Source organism: Hemicordylus capensis, chromosome 5 (genome assembly GCF_027244095.1).
Source record: "Hemicordylus capensis ecotype Gifberg chromosome 5, rHemCap1.1.pri, whole genome shotgun sequence".
Classification (NCBI taxonomy): domain Eukaryota; kingdom Metazoa; phylum Chordata; class Lepidosauria; order Squamata; family Cordylidae; genus Hemicordylus; species Hemicordylus capensis.
In genome coordinates this window covers 119,149,525-119,162,500 of record NC_069661.1, presented here as the reverse complement: position 1 = coordinate 119,162,500, position 12,976 = coordinate 119,149,525, and positions in this window count along the sequence as shown.

The following is a 12,976-nucleotide window of genomic DNA, read 5'->3' as shown; positions in this document are numbered from 1 at the left end:
AACAATTTGTTTGTCTTTATTGTGTTTGTTTTGGTGAACCACCTAGAGTCTTTGAATTCAGCTGGTATATATATTAAATAAATAATAAATAAATTATGGGCAGATTTTGATCACCATATCAGACAATATGCAGCCCTACCCAAGTTAGCGAAGCCCTACCTGGGTAGGGCTGCTCGTGTGCAGCACCAGGATTGAGGCAGATCTCAGCTCTGCTTCCCCCACAAGCCTGGGTTTTGTATCCGGGGTTTTACCTGGGTTACATACTGTAGTTCCAGCAGTCTCTCACCATATCTGGCATATGACAGTTGGGTTTAAAAAGACGAGGGGGGGGGACTTCTATATATATATTGGATTTAATACTCCAGAGCCTCCTGGCCAAGCTCAACTGAATTAGTAACTAGTGTTTCAGTCCAAACACAACCAAATACATGTTAAAAACAGTGGTCTTGTTCATATGCAGCTGGTGGAGGGGCTTACCTCTCCACCATGCAGATAATGTCACTTGTCAGCCATTCTATGTAAATGTGCAATTGAGTGGAAGCTCTATTCACAGTCTTTCTTCCACTTTTTTTAAATAGGAAGAATTCCAGAAATTAAGCCTGAGGCTTACAAGTGGCAGTTACTGGTGGGATGGGAAAGTTCCAGCACCATTTCATCACCTGAGGCCCGTTACTGGCCCATGTATATATGAATCAGGCCCATTAATGAATTAATCCTAGCTTGAATAAGAACACTGTGTGAGGCAGTATGTCCTAAGGAAAAAAGAAATCGTGTCAATAAAACAATGGAAATTGGCCATTCACTTTAATTGAAAAATGGAGCTAAAGTCTCATTTAGACACTGTAGCCCTTTGTCTCTAAAGTAAGCTGTAGCAAGAACTGATGCATGCATAGGAAGTTTTCTTTTACATAGGTAGACCATTAGTTCACCAAACCCAGTACTACTACAACTAGGAATAGATCTGTAAGGTCTCAGGTAACAAGTCTTCCACAGATCCACTTTTAACTTAATCAGTTAAAAAACTGGAGATGCCAGGAACTGAACCCAGAACTTTCTACATGTGTGAAGCATGTACTGCACCACTTAGCTATGGGCCCTTCTGAACATGTGGAATTTGGCAGAATCTGACAACAGGTGCAAAATCCTTGTGAAGATGTGTACTAAGGAACTGTGCTATGTCTATTGAAACTTCTTATAAACAACTCCATACAGTAATACAGACTAAATAAACACTAAAATGATAAACATGAAAACCTAATACAACAGCAGCATTGGAAACCAGAGAATATCCTTCCTTCAGTCTAACCAAAAGTTTCCCAAAAGAGATGGGCCTTACAAAGGCATCGTCAAAACCAGGTGAGAGGAACCCAGACGGTCTCCTATAACCAGAACCATCGTTGAGAAGACCCTGTCCTGTTCTGAAAGGGCCTATCAATCCAGGACTTTCAACTATGGCCTTAAATAGTGAGAGGACTTGTATAGTTCAGAGGAACTATCTGAGATTATAATGCAGATCAGAGATGTTCTGAGTTCTCAACCTAGGAGGTACAGCTTCATGTGCATAAGCATGTGGGTGTCAACACTGCCAGGACCAACTTAAGGTGGCAGAAAGGAAAGCTGAGCAGGAGTGAGAAAATGGGATCATAGATCTGACTCCTGAGAGAGGAAAGGACCAAGGGAAGCTGTAGAGAAAGGTAAGGGTAGCACCTGAACCTCCTACCTTCCTCACTCCCCCTTTGAGGACAAAGGGGGCATAATGTAGACCAGGATGTCAGAGCAATGGAGGTAAGAAGTGATGTTCCCAAGTTCTCCAGTATAACTTCTTTCTTGCCTGGCTTCAACAAGCTTGTTAACTCACATCCACTTTCCAGTTTCTGATTCAGTACAGGTGATGTCTTAACTTAAGACAATGAAAATGTGTAATGAAACCAAATATTGAAGGAACATACTAGAATAGCTCAAGTCCAAACCAGATTACTAAATATATAAAATTAGGTGGTGAGACCCATTGCTGACCAGGCAAAGCCATTTTGCGTAGATTATACTTATAGGAAAGTTCAAGAAATTAAATATATGCAACAAAAAACAAATTACTAATGTGCTTGAAAAGAAGAAAAATAACAGTTTGGAATTTGTAGGAGTTCAACTTCAAACATTGTTTATTTTATTTAATAATCACCATACATAGTAAATTTGAATCTGAGAAATATCTTCTCCTGTTGGGCATGATGTTGTTTTTGAATTATTGATCTGATTATTGAGTGTAAAAAATCTGTTGAGAACAATAACAAAATATAATTATTACCCAGCACATTCCAGTGTAAAAAGTAGTGTGTTCAGCTAATTTAATTGGCAGGGTTGTCTCTGCAAAATTTGGTATCTGTAGGTAATTGTGAAGTATGATTTTTATTTTGCATAAACAATCCACAAACAAACCTTTCAAAATATATGATAGCTTATGAGGCGGACAATGAGAAGAGATTTGGGGCAGCAGTGTTAATTTTCAAAAGCAAAGCTGATGCTGGCCTCATGGATTTCTATTAACCCATTTTGATAGTTCCTAAGCAGTGCCAGCGCCAGCATTTGGGGGATCCTCAGTCAATCCGCCCTCAGTGTGCCTCCCTTACTGCCAAGTGAGAATAGCAGTGCTGTTTTTCAATGGTCCCGTTGCTGGACTTGAGGTTCGGGCAAATGCCCAGCTTCACCAGTCTCTGAAGCAAACGTCCTTAAGTGTTTTTGGTTTTTTGCTAGATACACACTTAAAATCACTGCCAGTTTCAAGAAATACTTAACTATATATACATCAGTGAGAACTTGCACTTCCTGGTTCATTTGTACTATGGTGTGGCTTATTTTGCAATTCCCTCCATAAACATTCTGCTTTAATTCATTGAATTCCTGCCCTTTGGAATAGTTAAATTCAGTATTTTTCTCCAGACTTTGTGTGCCCTGTAGTAAATTTGCACCACATGTTTCAGCATCTGATAATACGTGACCACCCTTGGAAGATGAAAAGAGAGTAAAACATGCATGCATTGACTGGTACATGTTCACCTACAAACTTTTAAAAAATGTTTTTGAAACCTATACATCTGCAAAAGTATTATGCCACCAAATCTGATGCCTGCTAAAAGACCTTTATATGGAGCTGTAAACATAATGCCCTTGCACCAGCATAAAGACATATCATAAGGGCAGTTTACAAAGAAAGAAGCCTCTATTCCAGCTTACTTCTTGAGCTAGTCAAAGATGTTGCACAACTGCTAGCAGAAGTGGACTAACAAAGAGCCTGTGGCTCAGCAAGTTGGGAATATATCCCATATATTCCCATCCCATACAGGTGGCCCTTATCCATGGTTTCAGCAACCGTGGTTTTGTGTATCCACTGATGGTTCTTAGAAACCCAGTTCTATTATCCATGGTACTAACAATAGGCAATTTTTGTCTATCTGGTTCCTGGGCCACCAGAAGTCACTTCCAGTAGCATTTCTGGTCCGGAGGCAGCGTGGAACCATTTTGTGGCTCATGTTCACAAAATCAGCAAAAAATGCAGCCGCTTTGGGGTGGCATTGCTGGAGAGCTGGAAAGGAAAGTACTGTGCTGTATAGGGATGTGCAGAACCGGTCCACGGTCTGACGTTTTCGGTTCATGGGTTCGTGATTGAACCGAAACACCACCACCCCACCCACCCACCCCGGTTCTGTCTGGACTGGAACTGAACCGCCGGTCTGGTCCCAGACCGGTCCGCAAACTTTTTTTTAATTTAAATTTTTTAAAATTAAAAGTAAGTATCTGTAGTCCCTTGGGGGGGCTTATTGTAGCCGCGGGGGTGGTGGTGTCCGTGAGGGTTCCCTCTTCCCCCACTGGCCTCCCTCATCACCGCCACGGCTGGGTCAATGTAGCCTTTTTGGCCCTTTTGGGCCTCCGTAAAGGTGAGTGGCCGCCACTTTGGCCACCGCCACACATGCGCAAATGCCCTCTGCAAGGCTGGGCATGGCCTATGGCCTCACAGAGGGACCGGACCGGGGGGGGGTTCACTGGGGGCCAGACTGAACTGGCCTGGTTCCGTTCGAGGCCAGTGTAGCCTCGAACCGAACCGGGCTAGACGGTTCCGTGCACACCCCTAGTGTTGTACTCATTTTATATCTGCTTCCCTCATGTGTTCTTGGTGATTCCCCCCACACACATACACAAAAATATGCAGGAACCTAACCCCCAGATTCCCATAGAGTTAAGATTTCATTATTCACTGTTACCATATTTGTGATTATAGGCAAGAAGAAAACCCCCACAAATAACAAGTGCCTCCTGTGTATTAAGTTTCTATCTTGGAGAAGGTTACTGTTATTGTTCTGCTATTTATCTGCTAGCAGTTGAGTAACATTGCACAACATTGCCTAACTTATCCTTTAATGGGACTACTTTGGGTACATTTCCTCATCATGTCAGCCAGTGACCTTTAGAAAAGGTACGATCTGATGACGGGATTGGCAGTTGCTTTATAAGATGCAAATCAACATCTATTGTGTAGCTACGTTGCTTATGTCTGCTGTTAGAAGAGATTTATTTTTAGCTGTCAACCCAAAGGTGTATGTTTGACTAAAGGACGAACATGGCAAGGGTTAATAAATGAAGATAAGTTCATCATCTTATTACCAGAGAGCTATAAGTGAAGTACCACCATTCTATTAACCTAATCATAAACAATTTCATGCAACATGTGTGCCCACACTCCATCTATTAAGAATGGTAGGGAAGCAGATGGTAGGGAACTGCTTTGCCTGCCATAAATGAGCTACCAGTTCAAATGACTTGCTATGTTGGATTTTGCAGGGGAAATTATCTCAAACAATTTAAGGAGACAAGATACTTAATTATTTAGTTATTGCTTTTGGTAAATGCTCTCTGTGAGCCAAACTTTCCCCAGAAGATTAGAACAATTTGAATATTGTATCCTTATACTGTATCAGTGATCCAGCATTACCAACGTGTACCTTCTGCAAGGGTTGCATTGAATATTCTCCTATACTGATTTTTTAGTCCAAAAGATTGTTTAGATCTATATTTCCTCATAATTCCTTATGAGAATATTAACCTTTTTAGAATTCTGTTTGCAACCATCTATATATATATTTCTCCTGGGTGTGCCCAGGAGAAATGCGTCCCGGCAGCCCAGCTGATTGGCTGGGCTGCTGGGGCGCCTGATTGGTCCTGGCGCACCCAGGACAATGGCGGCGGCGGCCATGGCCGGGGAGCCAGGCGGGCCCGGCCACGGAGTCGAGGTGGCGGGCCTGGCAGGGCCCGGCCGCGGAGGCGAGGCAGCGGGCCTGGCAGGGCCCGGCCGCGGAGGCGCGGAGGCGCGGTGGGCCTGGCCAGGCCCGGCCGCGGAGACGAGGCGGCGGGCCTGGCCGGGCCTGGCCGCGGCGGCATTCTTGGGCCCGGCTGCGGCGGCGGGCCCGGCGGCGGCGGTGGGGGCACCCTCGGGCCCGGTGGCAGCGGCGGGGGCACCCTCGGGCCCGGTGGCGTCGGCGGGGGCACCCTCGGGCCCGGTGGTGGCGGCGGGGGCACCCTCGGGCCCGGTGGCGGCGGCGGGGGCACCCTCGGGCCCGGTGGCGGCGGCGGGGGCACCCTCGGGCCCGGCGGCGGCACTCTCGGGCCTGGCCGTGGAGGTAAGGCGGCGGGCCCGGCCGCAGCGCAGGCGGTGGTGGGCCCGGCCGCACTAGAGGCACAGATGCTCTGTGCCCGGGCCCACTAGTTGTTTTACTATCTGCTGTTACTCTATTTTTTCTTATTACTGCTGCTGCTTCTTGAATTATGCAGATAACCAGTTGCATCCAATTAGAGATCATGTAGAGACCAGGATGACACCATGGTGATGCCAATTGGGTTATGACCATTTCACAGAGGCAACGTGTAGGCAGAGGTGCTCTTACTCCTGGACTTTAGGACCAAAGACCAGGGCCTCCACAGCCCCTGGGGGCCCCCAGATCCTCCTTAATCTGTCCTGGGTGGTGTAGTCACCCAGTGAAACATGATGGTGCTTAATTTGTGGGAGGGGTGAGTTCCAACGGCCTTCAGATTCACGGTCCAAAATTACTTAGGTGCACCTCTATGTGTGTAGCTAGTTTAGGGTGAGAACAATCCTGGAACAGATACATAGATGATCCAGCAACTGAAGATCATATACCGAAACTGATTATATCTTTCTTACTACAGAGCCAGTGTTATTAGAATATCATGCTAGAAATGGGGAGGTTGAAATTCAAATCTTCATTCAGCCATTGAGCTCACTAGGTGACCTAGTCCAGTCACCACAGATATATATCAGTACAGGATAGCCAAGTGCTGGCTTGCAAGATGGGTATGACCTTAAAGCCATTTATCTGGCCTTAAATAATGCTACCAAATTTAATGTAAAATGTGGCTTATAAAATTTGCCCTGGTTTCACTCATAAAGAAAAGAATGTGTACTTGCTACATTTCCTTGGATTGTGTGTGTAGTTGTCATGACCCAGGTGATGGGATTCCTCTGACCAAAGGCTTAGGTGGACAGAAGGGTCCAAGTCCAGTGAGGAAGTCTCATAATGGTGGATTCCCATGAAAATCAGACCCTGTCCTCCCCATCACCCATGGCCAGAGGCAATACCTCTGCTCTCATCCTCAGAGGTCTTATGGATTAGCAGCCCATCGCAACAGTAGCCCTGATGCTTTAAGCCTGGTGGCTCTTACTGGAAGGGGGGTGGAGCTAAAGTCAGGAACTAGCTGGCAGGCCTACTAAGGCTTAAGTAAGCCATAGGTCCTTACTGAAGCAACATTCGACTCAGGGGCAGCCCTTTTCTGAGGTGAATGTTGCCTCAGTTGCCTCAGGCAGCAGATTACTGGGGCACTAGGAGGCCAGCAAGATGCTTTCCACCATCATCACTGGAGCTGCTCAAAGAGAGGAGGCTGTTAGCAACCTTCCCTCCTCCTCACTTTCCAATGTTTGCAAGGGTCTGTTTTGAAAAGGGGCTGGCCCCCACCAGAGGCATTGCAGGATTTGTTTAATCACCTCAGGTGCCACAGTACCTGTCTGAGGCTGGGTGACTAAGTGAGTGCCCTACTAATACTAATACTCCTGTGGCTGCTCCAGCAACAATACCAAGCGCCCCTGTCTGTTTGCTGCCACCATGCTGCTCTACCCTTACCTTATAGGGGTGTGCAAACTGGCTTGATGTCGAATGGGTTTGATGTTGAACTGGTTCGGTTCAATGGCTCGGGGCCAGACCGAACCACCCCCTGTTTGGTCCGGCCCCAGACTGAACCAAACTGGGGGGAGGTGTCGAGGGGGTGCCGGACCGAACTGGTCAGGTCGGGTTCGAGTCTGGTCCAGACTCGAACCAAACCGGGCCAGCCACTTCTGTGCATATCCCTATTACCTTACCTTACCTTCCAGTTGAATTGGAAATGTGGGGGGAAGGAGTGGGAAAAGGAAGAAGTACAGCAGCATGGTGCCATTTCATTTTCTTCCCCTTCCCCACAGTGGTGGTTGGACTGGAAGCCACACATGCACAAGATACTCAGGCTATTCTTTGCACACCAGGATGCTGTGAACACATGGCTGTCCACAGCAGGCAGTGCTGAAGTATAATGTTGGGGGCTGCTAGGTGGCCTTTTGTGCTACACCCTCCCCCAGGTTTGTCACCTTGGGTGGCCTGCTTCACCTAGCCTCACATTAAGGCTGACCCAATGTCTGGCTACCATTAAAAACTAAGTGGAGCTGATCCAGCAAGGCTCTTAACATGCTGAAAGAGAGGTAATGATTGTTTGGAAATATATCAAAACCTTCTTATTCTGTTAGGCATCTGAGATGAAATGTTATGAGGCCATCTTTTATTCCACATGGCTTTTTATCATTGTAATTTTATAGTCTATCTCACTGCTTCGGTCATTGTACATGAAATGTAAGCCATCGCAGGGGGCCTACTGAGGCCAAAAGGCAAGATAAAAATAAAAGAAATTAAATAGACCATTCTAGACGATATAACCCAGCCCTTGTTGCCAAGTATGGTGTTTTTCAGAAAGGATACACTTGATATATGTGGGAGATGGCATCATGAGGTGAGCACCTTATTGACAGCATTATTTCTGTCCTGGGAAGAAATATGCATAGTTGCTGTTTTCCTCATTTTCTTTTCTGATCTTTTGTAAAAAGCACCTACACTGCCAGTCATCACCCCTGTTCTCACAAATCAAGTGAGACTTTAATCCTTCAAGTACTCAGTTATTTTGTTCAGGTTTTAGACATGAATTAAAACAGACAGGGTAATACATTAAACTTTCAACCTTGAGCTCCACTTAAAATGCTGCTTTAAATCGGGGCTGAAAATTAAATTGGTGGCCAGCCTCATGGCCTGTAAAGGCCTCTAGGCCTTTGGTGCAAGGCTCATTTGAGAATGAGCCCCGAGTTAAGATTTCCTTGACGTGCTTGAGGTGGATTGGCAGGAAAGATGAACTCTCCACACTCATCAGGCTTGGTGTTTGGCAAAGATGGTAGCTCCTGTTCTTCCAAAGGCTTTATGGATGCTAGGTTTCCATATAGTCTCCTCATTTCAAGAGGACTATATACTTTTCCATAAAACATGACAGCATCTATGAAGAAACATTGCTGAGGAAACCATATTGGTTCCTGACACTTGATAACATGTCTTACCAGCTAATTTGTCAAAGATCATTGATATGATCTTATATCGTATGCTGTTATAATTTATCTTAAGATGTTGACAAAATTGTTATAAAAATAAATGAGTTCTAAAAGTGGTGGGGAGGAGAACCTGGAGGGCAGTCTTGTATTCTACCACCAGCTTTTATTATTACATGACTAACATAGAGATTTTTTTGATCCTGTTGTAAAGTTGCTCACTGCAGTGCTGAACCAAAAGCGTTTTTCTGTGAATTAATGTTGATAATTCCATATTCTCCTAATAAGCCTCTAATATTTGCTGTATATTTGCTGTATATTTGACATTCTAAGTAATTTGATTTCATGTTTTGACAATATTGTTAAATGCTATTTTTGATACCATACCTGATGGGATTTCATATCGGATGTCTGCCAAAACCATCAAGAGATGCCAACAAACATAAAGCACTCATTCAAGTAAAATTTCACATTCAAAACTAGAGTGATGAAATGGGGAAATTCTGCAAATTGTGAATATCCATTTTAGCTCTAACGTTCTTCTCTTCCATGTTAGGTCCAGAAGGTTCATATACCTTTTAGAACCTTAATGGTTTGGGCCCTACACTAGACATTTGAAAGAGCACCTTATCTGAGATCTGGAGATAAAAACCTCTAGGCAGTCCACCATCAAGCAGGCTGGTGGCCACCACCAAATAGTATTTTTCACCAAATGGCCCCCTAGCTCTGAAATTAGTTATTAAGTTCTGTGTGACAGAACCAGATTAGCCCTTTTGAACAAGCTATCAAGACTCCTCTCTTCAAGTAAGCCTCTTAAAACTAAGAGAAAACTTAATTCTGAGAAGATGGGGTGCTGTTGGGCAAGGACTCTAATGAACTGGGAAAGGTTGTGTATATCCTGTTCTAGACGGGGATGCATTTCCCCTCAAAGACCATGTATGAAGGAAGTGCTCTTTGATTCAACGCTTTCCTTGGATATCCAGGTGGCGAGAGTAGCAAAGAATGCTAGTGGTTTTACTTGGGCATAGCTATAATTGAACAGATGGGTTCAAAGAACGGGGGGCCCCAAGCTCCAGAGGGTACCCCAGCACCACTCCTCCCTCTTTTCTTTATTATCGCCCTTACTCTGAGGGGCCTCCAGGGAGAGAGGTGAACATGGGCCCCCTCTCCCTTAGCTACACCTCTGATTTTACTAGCATTGGTTGGTTCACCAGCTGTAGCCTTTCTCAGCAAGAACAAATGAGTTAGGACAGGGGTATCTTAGGAACTGTCTGCTCACACATGGATCTCTCTGACATCTAATATCAGCATCACAGGCCCTGATATCCATCCTATGCTTATATGACATCAACTGGTAAGTACACAAGAAAAGGACCTTCTTGTGGAGTCGTACCCAGATTATGGAATACCATCTTTAAGGAGTTTTACTTGGCCCCATCTCTAGGCATTTTAAGACATCTTTTAATAACTCTGCTTCAGGAAGCTTTTAATGCATAGTTTAATATATGCCACCATTGTAATATAGTGATCTGCTGCTTTATTTGTGAATTGTTTAATTTTATCACTGTCACTTCATTTGTAATTTTATTGTATGCTTAAAAATAATAATAATGCTGTAAGCTGCTCTGCATGTTTTTACTGAGAAGTGGGATAAACATAATAATTAGTAATGTTGCTGTATTCAGACTTTGGCTTTTCAGTCTAAACATTCAGAGCAGCATACCGTTCAAAAGCAGAAACGCATAAATAGTGTCATTGAGAATTTAAAGAGCAGCATCAGCAAAATTGCAATAAAACAAATCCAACTCTAGCATAAACGCAGATTTAAATGTTTACGCTAAAAGTGTACGTAGGAGAGTGAATGCAGTTGTGTGGCAGAAAGGTTATTGAATTTGGATCTAGGAATCCTGGGCTGAAATCTATTCTGAATAATGATGCTCCCTGGTTGTCTCTGAGTGCTGCTGTCTCTCAGCCTCCCTTCCTCCCAAGGTTATTGTGAGAACAAAACGGGCCTATGTATGTGCCCTGAGGAGGTGTAGGCTATGACAGGTATGATGAACAAAAACTCTCACCGCCCCCAAAATGGCTGCTTCTGTACATGAGCCAGAGGAACAAGAGCCATCCTCCCAGGCACAGAGAAGCGTAAAATACCATTATGAATGTTGCGCAGCATGAGGAAGCAGAATTATGAAGTTATTGGAATAGCTACAGGTTGCAGTTATGGAGTGGGTGGTAGTGTGTATTTGTATGCTGACAGAGAGAAATGACAGGTAGGTGTGTGGACACGGTTCACAGAAACGATTGTTCTGTGACTGCTGGCCAGAATGTGCCGCTAAATCAAATTATTCAAGACTCAATTTCCATTTTCTTGATTGTGTTTTGAAAACAAAGCTATTTCTATCTGGACAGCAGTGAATCCTAGGAAAACAGAGAAAATTCTGCTGGCCTATTCTGTCTACTTGGGTATGACATTTTAATTAATTAACTTGTTTTTATGTTATTGTTAACCGCCCAGAAAGAAAAGTTTGGACTGCAAACCTGTTCCTTTTGGGAAAGTGTGACCCCATCTAGAACAGGTAGATCAAAATTGTCTCTGGAGTTCTGATCCTGCACAATAAGTACCTCTGTCTTATCTGGAGGTATTTATCTCCGTCTCAGTTTACTCTCCCTCATCCAGCCCATTACTGCTCCCAGGCAGGCATTTAGGGAGGTTATGCCATCTCCTGATGATGGTGACATGGAGTAGTAGATCTAGGTGTCATCAGCATACTGCTAATACCCTTCACCAAATGCCCTGATGACCTCTCCCAGTGGTTTCATGTAGATGTTAAAAAGCATTGGAGAAAGTATAGAGCCCTGAGGGATGACATACAGAAGCTAAGATTTCGAAGAGCAACAGTCTCCAATTGACATCATCTGGAATTTGTCTGAGAAGTAGGAGTGGAACTACAGTAAGTCAGTGCCTCCCAGCCCTAACACTCTCAGACATTCCAGAAGGATACTATGGTCAATAGTATCAAAAGCTGCCGAGATATCCAAAAGGACCAACAGAGGCACACTTCCTTTGTCAATTCCCAACTGGAGATCATCCATCAGGCCCACCAAGGCAGTCTCTTCACTCCATAGCCTGCCCAAAAGCCAGTTTGAAATGGGTCTAAATAATCTGTTTCCTTCAAGGAAGGAGCTGAGGCCACCACCCTCTCAATTACCTTGCCCAACCATGGGAGGTTGGAGACAGGCTTATAGTTGCTCAACTCTGAGGGATCTACTGCAGACTTCTTTAGAATAGGTCTAACAAATGCCTCCTGCCCTCCCTCAGAGAAGCATTTATGATTTCTACCAGGCTTCCTACAACAGCCTCCCTGGGAGATAGATTGTCCAAGCCATGTTGGACAAGGGTCAAGAGAACAAGTGATAGGCCTCATCACTCCAAGCAGCTTGTCCACATCCTCAGGAGTCACAAACTGAAACTGATCCAATTGAACCATATAAGAGGAGTTGCTGGACACCTTCAATTCAGACATCGCAGTAATTTTGGAGTCTCTAAGTTGGCCCATATATGAGAGATTTTCTCTGCAAAAAAACTCATTAAACACATCACAGTGGGTAACTGATGGCTCTAAATTCTGATTCAAGGAAAGGGGGCATGTACAAGCCCCCTCACAACCATGGACAGTTTCGCTGGACGTGAACTCGCAGATGCAATACAGGCAGAAAAGAACTGCTTCTTTGCTGCATGTATTGCCTGAGCATAGATCTTCAAATGTGCTCTATGTCAAAAGCTGTCGGATTTGAGTCAAGTCTTTCTCCACTTGTGCTCCAGTCACCTACCTTGCCGCTTCTGTCCCCGTAGATCTTCCATACACCAAGTTGTTCCAGTTCACCAGGGCATCAACAGGATCACCGGTAGAGCCAACATTAAATCTCTCCAAGGCTTTTTGGAATCCTTTTGGGTCCAAAAAATTTCTTCAGGCAGACCATACTAATAGGCCCTTCACCCCTGCAGGGATGGGAAGTGGTTGTAAGCCTAACCTTAACCAGATGGTGGTCCATCCATGATAATGGGGGAACTCATGGGAGTCATCACCCACGGAACACCACCCTGATCAGAGTAAAAGACCAAATCAGGTGTGTGACCTGCAATGTCCATCGGTCCCAAGACCACTTGAGATAGGTCCATAGTTGTCATGGCTGCTATGAACTCCTGAGCTGCCCCGGACAAATTGGTCCTGAAATGAACATTAAAGTCCCCCAGCCCCAAAAGTCTGGGAAACTCCAACGCAAATTCCGCAACAAAGG